The sequence below is a fragment of the Octopus bimaculoides genome, chromosome 6 (assembly GCF_046866305.1).
Source record: "Octopus bimaculoides isolate indiv1 chromosome 6, ASM4686630v1, whole genome shotgun sequence".
Classification (NCBI taxonomy): Eukaryota; Metazoa; Mollusca; class Cephalopoda; order Octopoda; family Octopodidae; genus Octopus; species Octopus bimaculoides.
Window position 1 is genome coordinate 24,929,300 of NC_142933.1, and position 27,026 is coordinate 24,956,325.

General features: G+C 36.5%; 1 protein-coding gene across 9 annotated transcripts in view; it reads right to left on the reverse strand.

The window, feature by feature from the left end:
* LOC106876343 (uncharacterized) overlaps positions 1–27,026 on the reverse strand; it is a 390,872-nt gene that overhangs the window by 231,694 nt on the left and 132,152 nt on the right. For 2 of the 9 annotated variants that reach the window (XM_089353609.1, XM_089353606.1), the window contains exon 2: positions 12,026–12,050. The exons of 5 other annotated variants lie outside the window; for them this stretch is intronic. The gene's annotated coding sequence lies outside the window, so the exon portion shown is untranslated. Of the gene's footprint in view, positions 1–12,020; positions 12,051–27,026 lie in introns of all 9 variants that reach the window. 2 more of the 9 variants (XM_089353610.1, XM_089353607.1) reach the window with 1 other exon arrangement.

A 27,026-nucleotide genomic window follows, 5' to 3' on the forward strand; every position in this document is an offset into this window, starting at 1 on the left:
TACCCTCAAGATATAATAGAGTCAGTATGAGAGAGAACACAGGCTGAGGAATGAAAAGAGTGGGGCAGGAGTGGTTGGCGTTAGGAAGAGCATCCAGCTGTAGAAACTCTGCCAGATCAGATTGGAGTCTGGTGCAGCCTTCTGGCTTGTCAGTCCTCAGTCAAATCGTCCAACCCATGCTAGCATGGAAAGCAGACGTTAAATGACGACGATGATGATGATGATGATGATGATGTGTGAGGAAGTTGATAGTTAGAGATGGGGCTAGAGGTAAATGGTGTACAAGGGTGGCAGAGTGGTTTCTTACACATGCACAGACGCTAAGTTACAGTGATAAAGGCTCCAATTGATCTGATCAACAGAACAGCCTGCTCATAAAATTAACATGGTAGTGGCTGAGTACTCCACATACAAGTGTACCCTGTGTGTGTGAGTGAGAGAGAGAGAGAGAGATAGAGAGAGAGAGATAGAGAGAGAGAGATAAAGAGAGAGAGAGAGAAAGAGAGAGAGAAGGAACGTGTAGAACGGCAAAACAAATAGATAACCTTAGAGAAAAAAGGCTGGTGACAAGTGTCAAAATGCTGCTGGGGAAGACCCGTCCAAGCCATGCTGACAATGGGAAAATGAGTCAATAATGATGAATTTGGTGATCATGATTATGGTCATGAATATGATCATGATATAATCCAGCAAAGTAATTAATGAATAGGTTCCCCTGCCTCACACTATCTATGATTGATGCAGAGGTGGTGTGGGAAGCTTGGTGAAAATGTTGCTTGAAGATGGGCTACTAACTCACAAATATCACCCCCATCCACTATCAGAGAGATCTTGGTAGTGGCATAAATCATTAGTGTAAGGGGTGATGATTGGAAGGGACAACATAGCTATCAGGATGGAGGGCAGAAGAGAGGGTGTACAGTGTCCCCACTTAAAGAAATAAGCTGGAGTCTATCATATACTCTTTTACTCTTTTACTTGTTTCAGTCATTTGACTGTGGCCATGCTGGAGCACCGCCTTTAGTCGAGCAAATCGACCCCAGGACTTATTCTTTGGATGCCTAGTACTTATTCTATTGGTCTCTTTTGCCAAACCACTAAGTTACGGGGACGTAAACACACTACCATCGGTTGTCAAGCGATGTTGGGGGGACAAACACAGACACACACATACATATATATATATATATATATATATATATATATATATATATATATATATACGACAGGCTTCTTTCAGTTTCCGTCTACCAAATCCACTCACAAGGCTTTGGTCGGCCCAAGGCTATAGTAGAAGACACTTGCCCAAGGTGCCACGCAGTGGGAATGAACCCGGAACAATGTGGTAGGTAAGCAAGCGACTTACCACACAGCCACTCCTGCAAGCTACTTACCACACAGCCACTTCTATATACATAGAAAAAATATTTAGGGACTGAATTCCTGGACATGGTAAATGAGGGCTGTAGTGAAAACAAAATAGGAAAACAAAAGTTAATTATCATCAACCAGCAATGCAGTTTGACCTTTGCCCTTGTTTCAGTACTAACTGCAGTTAGTTAGGCCAATGAGTAACCAGAGACAAAAGATGTCAGACTTGACAGTGTGGGAAGGTCAAAATAACTGACATGACCTTGTGAACCCAGACTAGGCTAGCCGTGGTACAAATTGAGGTTGATTTGTGTCAAACTGACTCAAGAAAGGTGAATGTCAATCTATCAAGTATCGAAAACAGGTTTTATAAATAACAATTATGGCATCTAACCGAAACACAAGTTGAGGAATTTTGAGAACAGTGTGGAAGTAATTTATATGGAACCAACTTAGATTATTTACATTTGACGGATATTTGTCCTCATCTTGTTTGTTGTTAAGACAACGTTTCGGCTGAATATGTCTTCCAGCCTTCATCAGGTGTCTTGGGGAAATTTCGAACCTGGGTTCTTATTCCTAAAGTATTTTTCAATGTTATTATTATTATTATCATTATTCAGGTCACTGCCTGGAATCGAACTTGGAATCTTGGGGATAGTAGCCCATGCTCTTAACCACTACGCCATATGCACGTGGGCATATGGCATAGTGGTTAAGAGCACAGGCTACTATCCCCAAGATTCCGAGTTCGATTCCAGGCAGTGACCTGAATAATAATAATAATGATAATAATAACATCTAAAAATACCTTAGGAATGAGAACCCAGGTTCGAAATTTTCCCAAGACACCTGATGAAGGTTGAAGGGTATATCAGCCGAAACGTTGTCTTAACAGCAAACAAGATGAGGACAAATATCCGTCAAATGTAAATCATCATCATCATCATCATCGTTTAACGTCCGCTTTCCATGCTAGCATGGGTTGGACGATTTGACTGAGGACTGGTGAAACCAGATGGCTACACCAGGCTCCAATCTAATTTGGCAGAGTTTCTACAGTTGGATGCCCTTCCTAACGCCAACCACTCAGAGAGTGTAGTGGGTGCTTTTACGTGTCACCCGCACGAAAACAGCCACGCTCGAAATGGTGTCTTTTATGTGCCACCCGCACAAGCCAGTCCAGGGGCACTGGCAACGATCTCACTCGAAAATCCTACGGGAGCCAGTCAGGCGGTACTGGCAACGGCCACGCTCAAAATGGTGCATCTCATGTGCCACCCGCACAAGAGCCAGTCCAGGGGCACTGGCAACGATCTTACTTGGCTTGCCGGGTCTTCTCACGCACAGCACATTTCCAAAGGTCTCGGTCAGTAGTCATCGCCTTGGTGAGGCCCAATGTACGAAGGTCTTGCCTCACCACCTCAGCCCAGGTCTTCATAATTCCTCATCTCTTAAATATAGAACTCTATAATCAACTTACCCGCTCCGTCAAAATTATTGACCTTGTGACAAAATTTGAAACCATTATTATTACTATCTAAGGCAGAGTTGGCAAAATTGTTAGCACATCAGACCAAATGCTTAACAGTATTTCTTCAGGTTCTTTACATTTTGAGTTAAAATGCTGTTGAGACCATCTTTGATTTTCATCCTTTAGGGGTCAATAAAATAAGTATTGGTTGAGCACTGGGGTTGAACTAGTCCTCTCCCTTGAAAATGTTGCTGGCATTGTCCTATATATAAGGTTTCTCATTACAGTTCAAAGCCTCGTATAAGCATGAGCACTTTTATAAATAACAGAAATTATGATTTTTTTACATGATCACAAGGCTATGAATTTAGGAGAGTATATACATTAAATTGACCCAAGCACTGACCTACTTTTATTGATCTTGGATTGATCCGGTAGCATTAGAACTCAAAATATACCTAAAGACAACTAAGCATTTTGTCAAGCTCCCAACTAATTCAGTTCTCATGCACTTTACTGCTTTTGTCCTCTGCCCCCTCCGAAATTTTTCATTCACTACCCAAATAATAATTTCAAATTTAGGCATGTAGCCAGCAGATAGTATAGATGAGGCAATCAGTTAAATCAACAGATATTTAATTTGATCAAATCCGAAAAGTTGACAGGCAAACTTAACCTCAGTGGGATTTGAACCAGTATTCTAAGAGCCAGAACAATTATTGCAAGGCATTTTTCCAATGCTCTAAAGACTATTCATCTACCAGCCTGCATTAACCTGACAACAAAAAATTTTTTTAAATAACTGCTTCAAATATTGGCACAAGGCCAGCAATTTTAGGGTGAGGGAGTTAGTTAATTACATCAACACCAGTACTTGATTGGTACTCTTTTACTGATTCCTGAGATGGGTAAAAATTAAAGTTGTCCTTTGCGATATTTGAAGAAATGTTGCAAAATATGATTTCTGATTTAGGGCCAAAAAAAAGAAAAAGAAATATAGAGGTGCAGGAGTAGCTGTGTGATAAGTAGCTTGCTTACCAACCACATGGTTCCAGGTTCAGTCCCACTGCATGGCACCTTGGGTAAGTGTCTTCAACCAAAGCCTTGTGAGTGGATTTGGTAGACAGAAACTGGAAAAAGCCTGTCGTGTGTGTGTGTGTGTGTGTATATGTTAGTGTGCTTGTGTTTGTCCCCCCCACCATCGCTTGACAATTCATGCTGCTGCATTGACATTCCCATAACTTAGCAGTTCTGCAAAAGAGACCAACAGAATAAGTACTAAGCTTACAAAGAATAAGTCTTGGGGTCTAAAGGTTCATCTAAAGGTGGTGCTCCAGCATGGCCACAGTCAAAGGACTGAAACAAATAAAAGACTATATATATATATATATATATATATATATATATATATATATATATATGTGTGTGTAAGTATGTATATACCAATTGCCAGTGAGTGATTGGTCTGCTATCACTGGAAGTAAGATCATTTCAATACATCATGATTTATTACCAAAATATGCCAATGACCACTGTGAGGTTTTTTTTCTTAGCTCAATTTCCTTTCACTTATGCAAATTGCTTAAGCCATGAATGTGTTCTACTCCCCTTTGTATATGTCTAAGTGTCACATCTGTTGAAGTTAAGATAAGACAAATGCTGAGCTGATGATGCCTACTGGTGCAAAAACACAATTCCACTGTTATCCAATTGTCTTCAGACAATCAGACTGTCTTTTCTTGAAAAGCATGATGAGTTTTTGAGAATTATTGATTCTTGAGATCATCCTCCCTTCTTTCAATATTAATACCATCAACTGCCACTAAGCAAAGACGGTTTCAATAAATTAAGAATTTATTTCATATGTTGTGTAATGTACCTTTATTTGACTTTGTTGTTTAATTTTTTGTTTCATTTATATATATTTTAAGAAAACTCACCTACACACACACCCACATGTATATGTATATTTCAGAAAATAAATACCAAACTTCAAGAAAAGTAAAAAAAAACAAGTGAAAATAAACAGATTGCCATCTTAAGCACAAATTTTTTTTTTAAATATCAACCACACAGGAGTTAAATACATATATATATATATATAATGTGTGTTTTCCTTGATTGCTCAACAAAATTAAATGAGGAATACAAAAATTTTCAATTTGAATAATGTTTTTTATTCTCATTTTATTATTTTTTTTATAGGGGTGGCAGAAAAAGGGTGTTATTTTTACTAGTTTTACAGATTAATTTTAGTTGCTTAAGGAGAGAAGAAGTGGGGGTGGATTGAAATTTCAAATCGATTATAAAACTCAAATGGTGTTTATTTTAATAAACTGAAGTTGCGTGGGTAGGGTTCCTGGGAATTGAAAAACAAACTCCAATTCAAATTTGATTTTTTTTAAAATAAAAATCTTAAATTTCAGTTTATTTAAGGTTGATTTTGTTTGTTATTGTTTTTCTTGTTTTTATAACCGATTTCTGATTTGATTTTAAATTTCAATTTTCAGCATTTTATTATTACTTTTTTTTTTTAAGTTTTGATTTCACCTCACTTCAATAGATCATTCTTTGATTAATATTAGCCTGTTGGTCATTTAAAATAATTATATCAGTTTTGTCGATTCAAAATTTCAGGAAAAAAAAAATAGAAAAGCAAAAAAAAAAACAGCAAATAAAAAAACAATATTTGAAGCAATTTTCAGAGTGAAGAGAGAAAAAATTAAATATTGAAACCAGAATACAATTCTACCCCTTCAAAAATCTTGAATCAAACTCCACATAACAAGTTAGAAATCAATAGATTGGTGCTCAAAATAAGCAGTGTAAAAAAAAAAACATCTTTCCAAATAGAAAATAAAAACCACTAAATAATCCAGAAGCAAAAATATATATATAAATATATGCTATAAATCAGAAAGTTGTTTTTGCTATTATTTTTCAAGAGGCAAAAAAAAAATTTTCTTGATATAGAGGTGGCTAACTGAAGAACCATCCAATTTGTTCTACAACATGCATTCTTGGTGGTTATGAGGCTATCTATCCATAATGTCAAAACAACCAGGTTGGGATTCTTCCTGTTACAATTAACAAGTCAATGTGACCCTTGAATACTGTTATCTCACAGGTTTCCTTTTGCATGTTTAATGTTATCTCTATCTACTTCATGTGTTTCTATATCATTAATAAAAGCTGTTATATGCTGGCATTTATAGATGCTGTATATATGTAATTCTAAAAGTAAAGTATGTTGTTGTTATTACTGTTGCTTAGACCCGGATCAACCCTAATGAAGTAGATCTATAATTAAAAAAAAAAAGACACCTGACTATAATTATCCTGTCTCTTATTTTTTAAAAAGGAGTGTAGGCCTACATTATCTCATATCCTTTCACTATTCAAGATAGTAGGGCTCCATGAGTGAGAATTGGCTGCTATTTCTAGCCAGTCAGTGACCATGCAGAGGTTACTTTCTCACTGTGATTACTATCCTGTCTTTTTCCTTTTTTAGCAGAATGTTGATCTACATTATCTTATGTGTCCTTTCATTATCCAAAATTGCAAAATTCAATATGAGTAAGATTTGGCTGCTATTTCAAGCCAGTCAGTGACAGCATAGAAGATCCTCTGTCAACTCACAAAAAGCATGAGTAAAGTCAGAACCTGGCAAAACTAGTCAGCCTCTGTCAGTGACAAAAATATGTGTGGTTATATGGTTATGGTGCAGCTCTACTGACCATATGATCCGAAGATCAAATCTTAACAGAGCCTTACTATTATGCAACTGAACAAGCCACATAACCCCAGTTGGAAAGAATGAGAAAGTAATTTTCCAGTCTCTTAATTCACAGATAAATGTTTAGTAAAAAGAAAGATACCCAGCTGTAAATTGCTCCAACAATATACAATATATTAGCTGGATAAAGGCTGATATGATATCAGACTACGCTACACCACAACCTCAAATACAAGTACACAAAAAAAAGAGCAAAAAAAAAAAAAAAGCAGTCATGGTAGTCTGGAAAATATGAATGCAAAGTATCACATTTTATTCCACTTATCATTTCTCACTGATATGTGTGAATGTGTGTAAGTATGTGAGCAAGTATAATCCATGAAATTATAATCCTCAGATGATTGGATATGTAACATATGAAACACAGAGACTTCAAAGTCTGGAATCTCACACAGATATATATTCTAATATCTGTATATATGGATTAAGCATATGAAAACCAGTATATTTTGTCAACTGCATATATAATTTCATTAACTCTATCCCAAGAAAGCAAACACTACTGTGACACTACATTTACATTGCAGCAAGGCATAGCAATGTATGCTGCAAGACTTAATTATATATATATATATATATATATATATATATATCATCATCATCATCATCATCATCAATATTATCAGTGCTTTAGCATTCATATTTTCATGCTTGCATAGGTAGGATGGAATTTGTGGAGAAAAATTTTCATAAAATTATATATTTAATTAACAGTGACAGAAGCAGTATTAATATCAAAAGGCGATCGTTAAAGCTAACTTAATGTGGATGTACAAGAACACCAAATACTGCATTATTTGCCTTGGCGACCTCTCATATGGATGCATGGTGCATAAAAGCACTCATGTATATTGTTGGAAGAGGAAAATCATCTGCTACAGGCACAGGAACTACCATATGATATGATTTCACCCTGCCCAGGATCATCAGTGACAAATGTCCAGTGTTGACATAGCAGCTGAATCTCACTGTCAAAGATATATATGGGAAGCCTTTAAGGAAGGGCCCAACTATTTCTCCTGATCATTCAACACAAGGAGAGAACACAAGTAGATGTTCAAGTCATGTGCAATCAAAGAAAAATAATGGATCCATTAGAAAGATGGGGAGTGAGTATGTATACATGCGTATGTGTGTGTGTGTATACATACACACACACTCTCTAAAATTAGCTCTTTTTTTGTATGTATATATATATATATATATATATATATATATATTATATATATATAGCACAAAAATGGTGCACTAACAGTAATTATCCGATGGAGTCCTTGGTGGATAAACGTCAAAGCAGGACTCTAATAGGCCAGTGGGAAATAAACCCAGCACCCAGAGGGATGAAACTAAATATTGTAAAGGAGTCAATTAGCTGAACACTCCACTATTTCTGCCATTCCAATGCAATATCCTGATGGCAAAAGATGGGAAATTTGATGTTTGAGTCATTTCAAATTCCTGGCTATACATATCATCGACAATCTCTTCTGGCCTCCATATTCAGATGCAATGTGAGCAGTGCTATGAACACAGACACTCCAACTATGACCATCACGTGTTGTTTTCCAACAGTAGTCTATATAAGGCTTCATTATCATTGGCGTACTCAACTTCCTTTAAAACAGTAGAATATGATTTAAAGGACTAAATAGTTATTTCTAGCAGATTGAATGGCCATGTAGAGATTTCTTCACTGATCTATCTGCTAGGTTCATTTGAGGTTGTTGCAAGCTCAGTCTCTGGTTTGGCATCATTCAATGCTTGAGAACGAAAATCTATTGACAAATAGTTTTCATAGGCGCAGGAGTGGCAGTGTGGTAAGTAGCTTGCTTACCAACCACATGGTTTCTGGTTCAGTCCCACTGCGTGGCACCTTGGGCAAGTGTCTTCTACTATAGCCTTGGGCCGACCAAAGCATTGTGAGTGGATTTGGTAGACAGAAACTGAAAAGAAGCCCGTTGTATATATGTATGTATATATATATATATATATATATATATATATATATATATATATATGTATGTGTGTTTGTCCCCCACCATCGCTTGACAACTTATGGTGGTGTGTTTACGTCCCCGTAACTTAGCGGTTTGGGAAAAAGAGACCAATAGAATAAGTACTAGGCTTCCAAAGAATAAGTCCTGGGGTCGATTTGCTCGACTAAAGGCAATGCTCCAGCATGGCCGCAGTCAAATGACTGAAACAAGTAAAAGAGTAAAAGAGTTACACTCAAGAAATTGTTGGACTGCTGCTTCACCCAGCCAGCGCAATATTTCCTAATTATGAAACACCTTTTATGTTCTTTACTCCACTAGAGACACAAACCAAGTTCTTTAGTCTCCTTAAATCAAGACTGTAACTCTCAGCCTTAAAAACCCAAACCAGGCAGTTTAAGCATTTAGCATTTAAACTGGCCATATACAGCCTCAAATTTTCTACCTGTTTTATGTTGAAACTGACCGGATCTGATCTCTCACACTTACTCTACAATGTCATTATGAAGAATATACAATGACATCTGTGAAATCTCAAAGCTACAAGATTATAATTCAAATTAATGTGAATGAATATGTATTACATTAGACAGAGTAATCTGAATGCTAAAGGGTTAAGAGTAGGCTTTGTTCTGACAAGCATCTTGACCATCCTGAAAGCTTATTTGCACATAATTAACAATGTAAATTCAGACAACTGAATTTACATCAGCTGCTATAAGCTGTTTTGAAACTGAGTCCAATGTAACAAACTCCATCTTACTGAATATAATAATGGTTTCTAGCATAAGTACAAAGGAAGAGAAATTTAGGGGACAGAGTGTAGTCAATTAAATCCACCCTGGTACTTAATTAGTACTTATTTTATTAATCCTAGAAGTATGAAATATAAAGTTGACCATGGCAGGAAGTGACATTAGAACAAAGAAATGTTGTGAAGTACGCCAATATATGAAGTCCAATACTCTACCAATTTTACCATTCCTATAGTGTATATCAGTGGTTTTCAACCAATTTTAACCTATGAACCCCTTTTGTTCCTATTTTCCTCCACTGAATCCTCATAGCCATTTGATGTTTAGAAAAATCCCATTATATTTTTATAATAAAATATTATTAGAAATTATATAAAAATTTGTTAAAATAGTTTGTGTATTGTAGAATTATAGCCAATTTATTGCACATAAATTTTAGCAACAAAATCTTATACGGACCCCCAAGGGCCATATGAACCCTGGTTGAAAACCACTGGTGTTTATGACCATAAATATGCAAGTTATCTTATTGTATTGCTGACTGTAACAGCTCCAGGAGAGCAAGTGTCAGGTAATTATTCCACAAAAACTTTGGACAATGAAAAGCAAAGTCTACAAGCTTGATTTTGTTGATTTATGTTTGGGAAGTGGTGGGTATAAATGTTATGGCTCAAACTATGCTAGAATTTCTGTTCAGCAAAATGAATAAAGCATTCAAGAAAAGAAAAGAAGTATAAATTGGTTTCCAGCCCACATGAAAGGACGAAGCAAAATATTTTGATGTTCCATTGTCTTCAAATCTCCAGCGTCCATAGAATTATAGCAAGGTGACAGACAAGCAAAGCTTCACAAGCTGACATCACAAGATTTATAGCAACAGTGACCACCAGTTTAATATACATCTAGATTTAAAACTTCGATGAACTGAAGGCTTTGATAACAATAAAACTGTAACCCATTGCTCTGTACTTTCTTGCTGATGCACTAGGGTATTACTCAATAATTTAGCTTCATCTCTACTTAGATATATAGCCACAAAGTTAAAGTACAATTTCTCTCTTTCTCTCTCTCTCTCTCTCCTTCCATCCCACTCTTCCTCTCTGCAGTAAATAACAGTGGTTACAAGGTAAGTGGGGGAGAAAACTGTAATTGTTAAATTTTCTGACAAGCCAAAACATTTCTGCCTTAGGCAACCACAAGGAAACCACCGCAGTGTTAGGATGCCTGCTCCTCTGGAGTAAACAGATAGATAGTCGTTCCTTGAGGAATAATGTTTAATATTATGAAAGGTCAAAAGTCAACAACCTGTACTCTTTGAGTTGCACTCAAGTTATTAAAGGAACAATGACTAAAGGAAAGAAAGAAGTGGGAGAAGAGGAAACGGGAGAAGAGGAAAGGGGAGAAGGAAATGAGAAAGGAGAGGGGGTGAGATGAGGAGGGATGAGATGGGAAAAAGAGAGATGTGAAATGGCAGGTGGAGAGATATAAAGCAAAGAAGAAGATGAAGACAATGTTTCAAGGGAGAGGTGGAGGAGTAAGGAGAGAGAGAGAGAGAGAGAGAGAGAGAGAGAGAGAGAGAGAGAGAGAGGAGGGAAGAGGGAAAGAATGGAGGAAAGAGAAAAGAAAAAGAGAAGAGAGAAGAGAAGTAATTAGCAATGGTAGAATTATTAATGTAATAGATTGAAATATATATAAAAAAAAAAATTGATTTTCTGTGATTTCTGACAATTTTGTTGAAAGAGGGAGAGTGAGAAGAAGAGAGAGAGACAGAGAAAGGTAGAAAGATACAAGGAAAGGTAGAGAGATACAAGGAAAGGTAGAGAGATACAAGGAAAGGTAGAGAGATACAAGGAAAGGTAGAGAGATACAAGGAAAGGTAGAGAGAGAGAGAGAGAGAGAGAGAGAAGTTGATAGAGAGAAAGGATGAGCGAAAGAGGAGGAAAGATTTGGATGAAAGAGAGAAGGGAAAGATATTGGGAGAAAAAAAGAAAGGTAGAAAGAGAGAGAGGGGGGTCCAGAGACAGGGGTGACAATTGTAAATAATACTCGACATATTAAACTATTGTAAAGTATGTCTTTATATCAAATATAATATAAATAATTAATTTTATTTGAACCACCACCACCACCACTATCACTACTATCACCACCACCACCACCACCACCACCACCACCAGAACCCACCTACCACTTAGTTTGTCTGCTCTAGAATCTCAAGCAATAAAATATTTTTTAACAATTAATTCGTTTATTGGTTTGTCATATTTCTGGGTTTTGAAATTTTAGTCTGCTTTTGACTTTTTTGAACTTTTGTTCCCATTTTTCCTTTTGTTGGTTTTTTGTATTTTTTTGATTTTTTTTTTTAGTGGGGAGGAGGTCTTTTTTTATTTATTTATTCATTTATTTATTTATTAATAGTAGTATTTTTTTATGGCAAAAATTATGCTAGAATTCCTATTAGCAAAATAAAAAAAAAATATGTATATAAATAAAAGGAAGAAATAATAAATTGGATTTGAAATTATCGCTTAATGAAAATTTTGAAAAAAAAAAAATCAAAATAACAAAAAAAGAAAAAATATCAAACAAACGTTTTTAGCTTTAGGCAAGAGATTCAATTTAAAACAAACCTTACCATTGGTAGATCTTTGAGAAAATATCTGAAATTATTAAGATATTTTCATTACAGCAATTAATTTTGTCAATAGACAAAATAGAAAAAAAAAAATTCTAATCTTCGTAGAAGAGAAAGTGAGAGGGGGAAAGAGAAAAGAAAAACAACAACAACAACAACAGAAATCACTTGTAGAGAGAGAAGTTTCAGAACAGGAAGAGTAGGAGACGAGAACGGAAAGAATACGAGGAGTAGGGAGAGGATGGAAAAAGAAAGATTTAGAAATTGGTAGATTACTAGAGATAATAAAAGGAAATTAAAAAAAATTAGATTCCAGAAAGATCCTAAGATATTTTTAATATGAAGAAGTCACACATCTACTTATATATATATATATATATATATATATATATATATATATATATATATATATATATATATATATATATTTATATAAAGGGCATTATTACAGAAAAATAATAACGCCACACAGTGGACATATATATATATTTGTGTGTGTGTGTATACATAATGATATACACACATATATATGATACATATAGATATAGATATATATATACATGATGATAATACATATACATACATATACATATATGATGATACATATATATACATATAAGTATATGTATATACATATGTAAGTATATACAGAGAAGCATATATAGATGTGAAGAGGCACACATATACATACAACTGTATTTGCTTTACACACACACACATAAATACATACATGTGCATATACATATATATGATATATAAGCGTATGTATTTATAAATATACATTGAGAGGTATGTGTAAATGTGAAAAAGCACACATGCATTTGTATGTATTTATTTGTGTATATGCATTACACACACACACACACACACACACACACACATATATATACACATGTTTAAGTGGGTCAATAAAGGAAAAAGAGAATAAAATACATTACATAGAATTTGTATTTATGTGTATTTAAGACTGAAGTCTCAGACGTATGAAATCACGTGTGTAATTATTCAGGTGTTTGCCAAATGCAACTTAAAGAAGCTTGTTTTATTGGTTATGAGTAAGCTTGGTTCCCATGAGATGGAACTTGTTGCAAGCTGTACTTGTGAGGCACTGAGGTTGCCACAATGTAAGGGAATGCATGGGAAATAATCTGACCATAGTTAACTTTTATTAAGCAAGTTTAGTTCTCATAATTTCTTTTTGTGGTAATTTTTAGCTGGCATTATTTTTTCAGTTGATCGGTTGAAAAATATCCCAAGAGAAATGCTCATCCATTATTGGAAATAATATCGGATTTTTTTGCAGAGAAATAACACAGCTGTTTTAATATATGTAGCTTCTCAGACAAGCAAAAGCTGCAGTTACATAACACTTTAGAATATGAGGAAAGTACATTTGAGAAGCAGCATAGACTGAAGCAGCTTGTATCTCTGAAGTGAATTCCTATTGCCACCACAGATGAGTATTTCTCAAGGGACATTTTCAACCAATCAATGCAGAAATTAACAGCATTTAATGACTAGATCAAAGGGAATAATGAAGTATTAAAATCTCTTAGCTAACCACACTTAATTTTATCTGGATTGCCTCCCTTACAGCATAGTAGCACTAAACACTGCATTTTTGCATCAGCCTGCAATAATCTCCATCATTTGGCTTGCTTGATTAATGGAATCCAAGCTTACAATGCACCAGCTAGAACTTCTCTTCCAAGTCACATATGGCTAAAAATGAAATAATGGCAAAAACTTGATTGATTAAACACATTTTATATGCTTATGAAATACTAACTGCTCAGCTATGTATGCAGTGTGTGTGTGTGTGTGTTTTGTGAAAATGCAAATAGCGATACAGTAAATGTTTATAAATTTCATCCTAGGGTTATTCTTCTTCTTATTATTATATTTATCCTACATTATATCGGTATGGTTCGCTGCAACCCCAAAATACTGGTGCACCAGTCAGCATCATTAGACTGTCACCGGCATAATGGAAGTTTCCATAGACAAATTTAAAAGATATATATATATATATATATATATATATATATATTTGCATTATTTATGCAAAGCCAGAAATCCGGGATCTGGAATTATCTTGTTATTTTTACTGGTTTATTTTGTCTTCGTCTTCGCTCCTTGTGCTATGTGGACATTTATTGTGGTTTAGAGTCAGGTTTTGACTGCTATTTTTCAGCGTGGCGGTATCTCTTAGATAACCTGTATTATAATTTATATATATATATATATATATATATATACATACATATATACATACATACATAGAGACGTGTATGTATGCAAGTATAATGATTTAGATTTGTATGTATCGCTATTAATATATACTTATCACTATTAATATATATTAATAGTATCACTATTTATATATTGAACAAACAATTGGAAGATGTTTTAACCAGTTTGATGTTGAGCTGTTTGTACTCTTATGCAGCTACCCTGGATAACTCTCAGTATAAGCATGGATTATATAAACTACCGCAACGATAAGGAGGAAAGGGTTAATTTGGTTGCCATCATCATTTGTAACTATCTTTAGAGAAGGTGGAATCAAGCAGTCAGACCCGAGCATACACACACACAACCAAGCACACATATATACATACACACATATACACACACACACAACCAAGCACACATATATACATACATATACACACACACAAGTATATATGTGTGCTTGGGTGTCTTCTTATCATCATTCTTTCAATGCATATCATTCCGTGCTGGCATGACTTGGGCAGATCTGAAGAACAAAGTATTACCACTCATCTGATCTTGTACCATTTTGATCTTGTTTGTGAATCAAAGGCTCTTAAGATCTAACCATACCGTCACTGACACACAGCTTTCACTATCAGCCTCTGACAATTCATCACATGTCTGTAGTAACAACATTGCACACCCAACCCCTGCATACTTATAGACCAGCCATCTCTTTAGTCCACTTGTACTAAGGCTTTCATGCAAGTTAGCATTGCATACCTAACAAAAATTGTACGCATGCATGCATACACACGTATATTCAAACTAAGGTTTTGATCACTAATTTAGGTATACCAGTACAACATTTTATACATATCAAAGAATAAGGAGACCAGTACATCTCGAAATTTTTTTTTAAATTTTACAATTAGTCATACAGCATAATTAGTTGATGTGGTTAGCCATACTCAGGAATATATCAGAACTTTTATGGTACCAGCCTGGATAATTTATCCCTATATACTCACCTTATTTATTTATTTATTTATCTATTTATGTATTGAAGTATCTATGTATCATCATCTTTCAAAGTCCATTATTCATGCTAGCATGGGTTGGATGGTTTGACCAGGGCTGGTAAGCTGACTCTAGTTTAATTTGTCATGGTTTCTACGGCTGAATGCCCTTCCTAACACCAACCATTCCAAGAGTGTAGTGGGTGCTTTTATGTATGTATGTAGGTATATCATCATTGCTCTTACAACTGCTATGCTTACATTGAAATTTGTACATTATTTTAAGTTGTGTGAAGTATGTTCTATTTCTTAAAGGTCTGTAGTTTCATAATTTTTGCTTTGGTATTTTTGTAATACAAGTTAGTGGAGAATTGTAATACATGTACTATGTTTTGTAGAATTTGAGTCATCCAATCATTAATGAAAATAGATTAAGCTCAAACCATAATCATATCTTCAGTCATTAACCTTTTTTATTGATTGCTAAGACAGTAACTTAACTTTCTCTACTGAGCCTAAGCTGTTTCCAGAGCCAGGTACATAGCCCAACTACACTTACCACCTGTTTCCAGAAACAAGTACCTAGCCCCAACTACATGTACCACCTGTTTTTAGGAGAAAGTGCATAGCCCAAAAGTACACTTACCACTAAAAGGTAAGCTATTCTATATATATATATATATGTATATATATATATATATATATATATATATATATATATATATATAGATAGATATAGATATATGCATATATCCATACATATATGTACATACATCTATATGTATATATACATGCATATATGGGTACAGGACATCAAAAAAACGTTAAACACAATGAGAAACGAAAAATGGAAACAAAAACAGAAAACGAACTTATTTCAAACAATGAAAAACAAACAAACAGAGAAACGAGACATGCAACATAAAGAGTATATCCCTTCGTCAGTTGTCCCTGTCCATCTACTCTGCATTTCGAAGGCAAGAACAATACACGACTTCGTTGGAACAGTTCTTCCCACAAAGCAAATTAAATAAAATTTGGAATTTTTTGTGGAGGGTGAATATATATCACCAGTCCTTAGTCAAATTGTCCAACCCATGCTAGCATGGAAAGCGGACATTAAACGATAATGATGATGATGATATATATATATATATATATACACACACACACACACACACACATACACACAAAGTATATGTGCATGTTGCAGACATAGCAGTCAGACACTATTTTTTCAAACAAAATCCCATAGTGCTCAATATGCATTTGTAGAGAGTCACATAGTACACACATACACATCTGTGCGTGAATGTGCACACACACACGCACACACACAAGCATACATATACACACTCACAGATGGATAAACAGACAAACAGATATACAGACAGACAGATGGATAGACAGACGGACAGACAGATGTAACTAAATATCACAATACATTTTGTCTATACCTCTACTAATTATGCTAATCCCCTGCACCTGCAACAACAACAACAACAACAATAGTAATTTATAATGATATTAGACTCACACATGCACATAAAAACACACACACACACATACACATAACCACATGCATGCACACACAGGTACAAATCAACATTTCACTGGTATTTGCTACAGCAATTGTATTTATGATAAACAGCAATCATAAAACAGAGGGTCTAATTAATCATGATTGACGATTAATTATAGTCATAAGAATCAGTATAATTATAGGTTAATTATGTGTATGAACGTGTACATGTGGCTTGTAAAAGCATGTGCGCATTTGTGTGTGTTTAAATGAGTATGTGCATGTGTGTGGGTGTGAGCATGTGTATTTAAAAGAGGATGACCACGTGTGTACATGTGTGTGAGTGTGTGTGTGTGTGTGTGTGTGTACATTTATGGTTGAATGAGTATGATTATATGTGCATGTGTACATGCATGTGAGCATGTAGATGAGTGTATGGCTATGTCAGTGTGTGTATGCACACGGGACTATATATATGTTTGCTTCTACATGAATGAGTGCGGTACAATGGAAATACTGGAATTAATGGTAAGACGTGGGCAAAAACTACCAACAACATCAATGAAGATTTCTTGGAGACAGTGAGATTTTGTCATTCTTTTCTTATATTATTACTTTCACTCGTTCAAGTGCAGCTATGCCAAAGCACTACCTTCACATGTTTCAGTTATATCAACACAAGGATCTAGCCATTTCAGAAAGAGAGATTGGTAAAATGACCAGCTGGCTAAATTCCTCCCCATGTAAAGTGATGTAAGTCCAGACAAAACAAAACTTTTTATTCAACAAATCAATTTACAGCCAACCTTTCACTGATTTTATCGTTCACCTTTTACTGTCCACCTTCCATGCTGGCATGGGTGGGAGATTTATATATATGTGTGTGTGTGTGTGTGTGTGTGTGTGTGTGTGTGTGTGTGTGTGTGTGTGTGTGTGTGTGTGTGTGTGTGTGTGTGTGTGTGTGTGTGTGTGTGTGTGTGTGTGTGTGTGTGTGTGTGTGTGTGTGTGTGTGTGTGTGTGTGTGTGTGTGTGTGTGTGTGTGTGTGTGTGTGTGTGTGTGTGTGTGTGTGTGTGTGTGTGTGTGTGTGTGTGTGTGTGTGTGTGTGTGTGTGTGTGTGTGTGTGTGTGTGTGTGTGTGTGTGTGTGTGTGTGTGTGTGTGTGTGTGTGTGTGTGTGTGTGTGTGTGTGTGTGTGTGTGTGTGTGTGTGTGTGTGTGTGTGTGTGTGTGTGTGTGTGTGTGTGTGTGTGTGTGTGTGTGTGTGTGTACGTCGACAGTTCCAGTTGATCCAATCAAGAGAACAGCCTGCTCGTGAAATTAACATGCAAGTGGCTGAGCACTCCACAGACGCGTGTACCCTTAACGTAGTTCATGGGGATATTCAGTGTGACAAGGCTGATCCTTTGAATTACAGGCACAACAGAAACGGGAAGAAAAAGTGAGAGAAAGTTGTGGTGAAAGAGTACAGCAGGGTTCGCCACCATCCCCTGCCGGAGCCTCATGGAGCTTTAGGTGTTTTTGCTCAATAAACACTCACAACGCTTGGTCTGGGAATCAAAACCGCGATCCTATGACCGTGAGCCCGCTGCTCTAACCACTGCGCCTCCACACACACACACATTATATATATATATATATAAACACAAGCATAACCTGTGGAGTGAAGAAATTTGCTTCCCAACTTGACAAACAGTAAAAATCCTCAGTACACACAATATCTTCAATCAACAGCCCCATGATATTATATACAGTGAGATGTCTATAATGCGGCGGCGGCGGCGGCGGCGGCGGCGGCGGCGGCGACGACGACGACGACGACGACGACGACGACGACGACGACGACGACGACGACGACGACGACGACGACAATAATAATAGTTTCAAATTTTGGCATAATGCCAGCAATTCCAAAGGAGAGGGTAAGTTGGTCACATCAACCCCAGTGCTAATGTGGTTCTTATTTATCAACCCCAAATGGATGAAAAGTAAAGTCAACCTTGGCAGAATTTGAACTCAGAGCATAAAGATGAATGAGATACCACTAAACATTTTGTCCAACATACTAACAATTCTGCTTGCTCACTGCCCTCACCTTAATAATAATAATAATAATTATGATAATAATAATAATGATAATGGTTTCAAATTTTACCACAAGGGCAGCAATTTTGGAAGAGGGGATGAGTCAACTACGTTGGCCCCACTGTTCAACTGGTACTTATTTTATCGATCCCCGATAAGATGAAAGGCAAAGTCAACTGTGAGAGAGTTTGAACTCAGAATGTAGCGACAGACAAAATGCTGCTAAGCATTTTGCCCAGCATGCTAACAATTCTGCCAGCTCACTGCCTTAATAATAATAATAATAATAATAATAATAATAGAAAGTAATGATAATTTCTTTTATTGGTCATAAGCTGATAGACATAGATTACGACAAGAGAAACTCAATAACTTCATTGTAGTTCATATGATGTTTATGAGTATGTATATATGTGAGAATGCTTGATATATGAGAGAGAATAGGAGTGTGAGTGAGTGAGTGCATGTGTGTGTGTGTGTGTGTGTGTGTGTGTGTGTGTGTGTGTGTGTGTGTGTGTGTTTGTAAGCATGTGAGTGCATGAATGTTGGTTCACTCAGATTTTTACCTATTTGTATATATTTAAATGTGTGTGTGGCTATATCAGTACAAGCAGGAGGTACTTTGTGTTTGTGCAATGAATGCAAGCATAGATGCATCTATGTGTGCAAAGGTACGTGCATGTATATGTACCTGATGAGGGTAGGCGAGCGTATACATACTGTACTACCTTTCAAGTAGACTTCAGAAGAAACAAGTAGTGGCTGGTTTTAAGTATATCACAGTCTACCATTCAGCCTCTCTCTTTCTCTCTTTCATTCAGTCTCTCCCTTTCTCTCATTTACTCTCTCTCCCACCCTCTTGACAAACCTACAACTGCCAGATTCAATCTCGGATTGGTCAATGACTTATGCAAACAGTTAGTGACCATAATTAAAGAACTGACCAACTTGGATACAGTTAAAATGGTCTGATTGAATCCTATTATCAGGCCAACCCATACCTGACTGCTCGGCTGCTATGCACCATTGTTTATTTATGTACATGCACACACACACATACATGCACACACACACATACATGCACACTTGTGTTTATGTATAGACATATATGAATACAGATATACATATATGGACACATGCACACAAGCATATATATATGTTCATATACATGTATACACATAGATACATGCAAACACACACATATGCATACACACACACATATACATATATGCATTTACAGAGTTAAAAGATATGATCAAGATAATCTCTATATAGAAAACATTTAGTAGCACTCAAAAGATTTGAACTTACACTCCAAAATCTTTACCAAGGATCAAGTTAGTAGGGTAAGGATTGGCTATAAGGGGTACCCAAGTGAGCAGATATGGAGACAATGATGCAATACACACACACAAACACGGATATATATGTATGCATTTATGTAGTCTATATATATATATGACTCCTGCCCCTTTCAAGATCAATGCTTCAGGTTGAAGTCAATGGGCAGACAAAGAGGGGAAGCAGTTAAATTGTCTTCTAAACATAAAAACAGACTATTGCCTGTTCTAAAATTGCTGGGCAAGTGGGCACTTCAATACGAGGTCAAAGCACATTGATTTGTTTCCTGTCCATATAAAGATCACCCATTTGACCTATTTACATAAAAAGTACCCTGTAAGATCATAGTGTTTTAGTTTAAATACTCTATTATGTGAAACCTGCAAGCCAAAAGGAGAGCTAATATGTGACCACTCAAAAACTTTTTATCTTTTCAAGGTTGATGAAATAAGTACCAGTTGAACACTTAAAAAGAAAATTTCAGGCCTTGTGCATATAGTTGAAAGGATTGTTATTATTATTATTATTACTATTATTATTATTATAGACATCACACAGTATACAATATCGTGAGGTTGTTGATTGAAGACAGTGTGTCTACTGGGGTCTTGGACAGTTTGTCAAGTCACAAGGACCTCAGACAGACAGTACTTTACGCAATATGCATGCAGTTCCACTTTTTGAGGAGGGAGCCAGTCGATTAGAATGACCTCAGTACGCAACTGGTACTTAATTTATTGACCCCGAAAGGATGAAAGGCAAAGTCGACTTTGGCAGAACTTAAACTCAGTACGTAAAGACAAACGAAATTCCGCTTAGCATTTCGCCCGGTGTGCTAACGCTTCTGCCAGCTCACTGCCTTACATTATTATTATTATTATTATTGCTGTTATTATTATTGTTAAGCCAGTGAACTGGCAGAATCATTATAATGCCAGAAAAAAATCTTTAGCAGAATTTCTTCCGACTTTACCTTCTGAGTTTAAATGCTGCTAGGGACAACTTTGGTTTTTATCTTTTCAAGGTCAATAAAAGAAGTACTAGTTGAGCACTGGGGTCAATGTAATTGACCTACATCTTCCCCAAAAATTGCTAGCCTTGAACCAAAAGTTTGAAGCCATTATTGTTATTATTGCAAAAACAGTCAGCTGACAGAGTAGTTAGCATGCTGGATGAAATATTCCGCGGAATTTTGCCTGGTGGGGGTCTATGAAATAAGTACCACTTCCCCCAAAATTTCAGGCCTTGTGCTTCTGGTAGAAAGAATTATTATTATTGTTGCTGTTGAAAACAGGGGATTGGTAGAGCCGTTAGAGCATGGAACAAAATGTTATGTGCTATTTACTCTTTTACTTGTTTCAGTCATTTGACTGCGGCCATGCTGGGGCACCACCTTTTAGTCAAGCAAATCAAACCCAGGACTTATTCTTTGTAAGCCTAGTACTTATTCTATCGGTCTCTTTTTGGCAAACCGCTAAGTTACGGGGACGTAAACACACCAGCCTCAGTTGTCAAGCGAAGTTGGGGGGACAAACACAGACACACAAACATATACACACATACATATATATATATATACATATATACGACGGGCTTCTTTCAGTTTCCGTCTACCAAATCCACTCACAAGGCTTTGGTCGGCTCGAGGCTATAGTAGAAGATACTTGCCCAAGATGCCATGCAGTGGGACTGAACCCAGAACCATGTGGTTGGTAAGCAAACTACTTACCACACAGCCACTCAGGAATTTTATATTCTGAGTTCAAATGCTGCCAAAGTCAGTTTTGTCTTTCATCCATCTGAGGGTCAATAAAATCAACTACCATTCAGGCATGTAGCAATTTAATCAACTCACCCACTTCCTCATACGAATTTCCAGCCTTGTGCTTGCATTAGAAACAATTATTATTGAAAATGGTTAACTGTTTTAAACTGTTGAAGGTCTGGTTAGGTTCAACCTGTGATGTGTTAATCTAGATTTGGATAAATTCCAGACTCAATTTATTTTATTTAATTATTTACATAGTTTGTTTATTTATTTATTTTTACACAAAAAGAAAGCATTGACTAATTGGCAGTTAAAGAGTGCAGTAAAACATGTAGACAATAGAAGATAAACAAGAATCTAAAGGCAAGCCGAGGAAATGAACTTAACTAGTCTTTAGGAGAATGTGGAAACCTGTTCATTCAGTATTAGACAGTTACTCTGACAGAGGTCAGAGATCAAGGTCATTGTTTTGCTTTGCTTTGTTGTTTTTCTTTTACCTACAACTCCAAGGTTAATTATCTAGACAATAACTTTTGCAAGATAGGTTCATTAAAGTAATTGCCACTGAAATAAAGACTTACAATTTGCCATGCAGTTATGGCTACAGGCATAGGCACAACTGTGTGGTTAGGAAGCTTGCTTCCCAGCCATGTGGTTTTAGATTCAGTCCAAGGGTCTTGTACTACAACTCTGGGCTGTAAATGGATTTGGTATACAAAAACTGATGCTCAACTTTTATTTATATATATATATATATATATAGGCGTGGGAGTGGCTGTGTGGTAAGTAGTTTGCTTACCAACCATATGGTACTGGGTTCAGTCCCACTGCGTGGCATCTTGGGCAAGTGTCTTCTACTATAGCCTCGGGCTGACCAAAGCCTTGTGAGTGGATTTGGTAGACGGAAACTGAAGGAAGCCCATCGTATATTTGTATATATTTATATATGTATATGTATGTGTGTTTGTCCCCCCAACATCGCTTGACAACCGATGCTGGTGTGTTTACGTCCCCGTAACTTAGTGGTTCGGCAAACGATATCGATAGAATAAGTACTAGGCTTGCAAAGAATAAGTCCTGGGGTCGATTTGCTCGACTAAAGGCGGTGCTCCAGCATGGCCGCAGTCAAATGACTGAAACAAGTAAAAGAGTAAAGGAGTAAAAGAGTATATATATATATATATATAGTCTTTTACTTTTCTACTTGCTTCAGTCATAAGACTGTGGCCATTCTGAAGCACTGCCTTTAGTCCCAGGACTGATTCTTTGTAAGCCTAATACTTATTCTATCAGTCTCTTTTACTAAACCGCTATGTTACGGGGATATAAACACACCAACATCAGTTGTCAAGTGATGGTAGAAGGTCAAATACAGATACACAAATACATACATACTTTCAGTTTCCGTCTACCAAATCCAGTCACAAAGCTTTGATTGGCCCGAGGCTATAGTAGAAGACACTTGCCCAAGGTGCCATGCAGTGGGAATGAACCCGGAACCATGTGGTTAAGAAGCAAACTTCTTACTACACAGCCACTCCTGCACACACACACACACACACACACACATATGTATATATATATATATATATATATATATATATATATATATATATATATATATATATAGATACATTTGACTTTGTGTGATATTTGTAAATGAAAGTCAACATCATACAAGTAGTGTCATTTGTTTCCAATCTTCCATGAAAACCTATCTGTTCTTGGGAATTTTATCTTGCTTGGAAACTGATGAGAGAGGGTTGGAGGCAAGAATAACATCTAACTATAAAAAATCTGCTGAGAGAGAGAGAGAGAGAGAGAGAGAGAGAGAGAGAGAGAGAGAGAAGAAAAAGAAAGACGGAGAGAGAGAAAGAGAGATTGTTAAGATTTAGTAAGTGTTTGATAGGGACAGAGGCTGACTCTGTGGAGCAATGCTTGAGAAAAATCAAAAGATCATTTTTGAAACTGAAAGCAGTACAAAAGATATTCTGTGGCTTCAGATTTTATGCCAGAAATGCTTAATAAGTGTTATAGATGAAATTCAAAACTCCAGAGCAACTACTGAAGGGTTTCCAGCTTCAAAAATAATGCCTGCATACATATACATGTATACACACATATATACTCTGCACAACAAAGTGAGCTCTCTTTTTACTATTTGTAAATTCAAAAGTAATTGTATATAAATATTGCATGCATTTAATTTCCTTTTCTTTCTTCTTTTTTTTTTTTTACTGATTTTTCATCATAAGACAGTGACTAGACCCAAAGAATCAAATCTCACCACCAACTATTCCTTCATTTTAAGGATTACAAGAAGCAAAGCTACAGGAGAGTTTCATGTTTCATGGCATCAGTCAGCTGGTAGCCAATTCTTAGCTCCACATTCTCATTGGAACAGTATCATCAATCTAAGGAGAGGATGTATTACTTCTGGTGTAGTTCACTAGATTGCCAACTCCTGTTTAACCATTTAGCTCATGCCAACATGGAAAACAGACGTTAAATGACAATATTTATGATAATGATGATAATGATGAAGCTGTTCTCCAGCTCCTGATAATCAAGTCAAGCTGATATATGCACATTACACAGCAAATATAATGATTGCTACTGTAAATATATTACCATAGGCACAGGAGTGGCTGTGTGGTAAGTAGCTTGCTTAACAACCACATGGTTCCGGGTTCATTCCCACTGCGTGGCACCTTGGGCAAGTGTTTTCTACTATAGCCTCGGGCCGATCAAAGCCTTGTGAGTGCATTTGGTAGACGGAAACTGAAAGAAGCCCGTCGTATATATGTATATATATATATATATATATGTATGTGTATGTGTGTGTATGTGTGTGTATGTGTTTGTGTGTCTGTGTTTGTCTCCACCCAACATCACTTGACAACCGATGGTGGTGTGTTTACGTCCCCGTAACTTAGCGGTTTGGCATAAGAGATCGATAGAATAAGTACTAGGCTTCCAAAAAGTAAGTCCTGGGGTCGATTTGTTTGACTAAAGGCGGTGCTCCAGCATGGCTGCAGTCAAATGACTGAAACAAGTAAAAGAATGTAACTGAGAATTTTGCTGTGTCTCAAGAGAGTCATTATGCCAATAATAACACATGCACAGGTTCAATTACACTTCTTTACTATAAGGCAATTGGCTAAATGTCTAACAAAATTACTAACAATAAAGAAGTGGAATTGAAATGGTGTGTGTTATTAATATTGATGTAATGATTCTCCCAGGTGACAACAAAATTTGCGTCAACACATGAAGTCACATCAAGAATCTGGCAAACCAAATACAAAAGCGAAGTAACTGATAATATATTTTTATATAATGTCACAGGCACACCGTCAAAACAATATTATGACATTACTATCTATAGTTAATCAACCTGCTGTAAACAGTAGTCAAATCCTTGTCAAATTATACTTTACTGCTCTGCAAAACAGAAGATATTTTACACCGGATAATACTAGATACACTGTGCATGAATAAAGGTAGGATAGTCACAACTTGTACACCTTTCACTATAGATCAACTCTGAGGGAGGAGATGACCTAGGGCTAAACAACAATTATAACATATTCGGCATTATATACATCAATTTGAGACCAAACAGAGAAACAGGTTGAGCAATGAGGCTTGAACCCAAAACCCACTGCTTACCATGTGGCAACATTACCAATTATATGATAAGGCACCTGCCATTCTACTTTCTCAAACCACAAATTATCATTTGTTTCTGCTACTTAAACTAAACTAGTTTATTTCCAAGAGAAATAATACATGGTTTACTCTCTTTTCCTTGTTTCAGTCATTTGACTGTGGCCATGCTGGAGCACCGCCTTTAGTCGAGCAAATCGACCCCAGGACTTATTCTTTGTAAGCCTAGTACTTATTCTATCGGTCTCTTTTGCTGAACCGCTAAGTTACGGGGACGTAAACACACAAGCATCGGTTGTCAAGCGAAGTTGGGGGGACAAACACAGACACCCAAACATACACACACACACACAGACATATATATATACACATATATACGACGGGCTTCTTTCAGTTTCCGTCTACCAAATCCACTCACAAGGCTTTGGTTGGCCCGAAGCTATAGTAGAAGACACTTGTCCAAGGTGCCACGCAGTGGGAATGAACCCAGAACCATGTGGTTGGTAAGCAAGCTACTTACCACACAGCCACTCCTGCGCCTATTGGTTTGAGTCCAATCAGTGGATCCTATTTTCTCTTATCTTCCAAACTAGTGCTTTAAATGTCTAATGTTACATAAACAAGTTAACAAAGGAACCTCTACATGGTCACTCATCTTATTAAAACAGACAGCCAAATGAATAATACCTGTTACACCTTTCTACCTTGAGGAAGAAAGATGCATTGGATAGTGTGGTTCTGGATATGCTACACATGAGAAAAGGACGAGAGGGTCACAGTTGGAGTGCTCTTGACCAAGGGTTTGCTATCAGAGTTGACTTGGTGATTAAACAACATTTACATTAAAATACTTGTTTCACATTTTGGCACAAGGCCAGCAATTTCGAGGGCGTGGGCTAATCAATTATGTCAACCCTAGTGCTCAACTGATACTCATTTTATCAACCTCAAAATGATGAAAGAGAAAGTCAACCCTAATGGTATTTGAATACAGAACGCAAAATCGGAAGAAATACCACTAAGCCTTTTGCCCAGCACAATAACAATTATGTGAGCTGGTCGCATTACTTGCATTAAAATATTAGCAGTTAATTTATAAAGTGAAATGTGGAAGCACAATGGCCCAGTGGTTAGGGCAGCAGACTCACGGTCATAGGATCGTGGTTTCGATTCCCAGACCAAGCGTTGCGAGTGTTTATTGAGTAAAAACACCTAAAGCTCCACGAGGCTCTGGCAGGGGATGGTGGCGAACCCTGCTGTACTCTTCCACCACAACTTTCTCTCACTCTTTCTTCCTGTTTCTGTTGTACCTGTATTTCAAAGGGCCAGCCTTGTCACACTGTATCACGCTGAATATCCCCAAGAAGTACGTTAAGGGTACACGT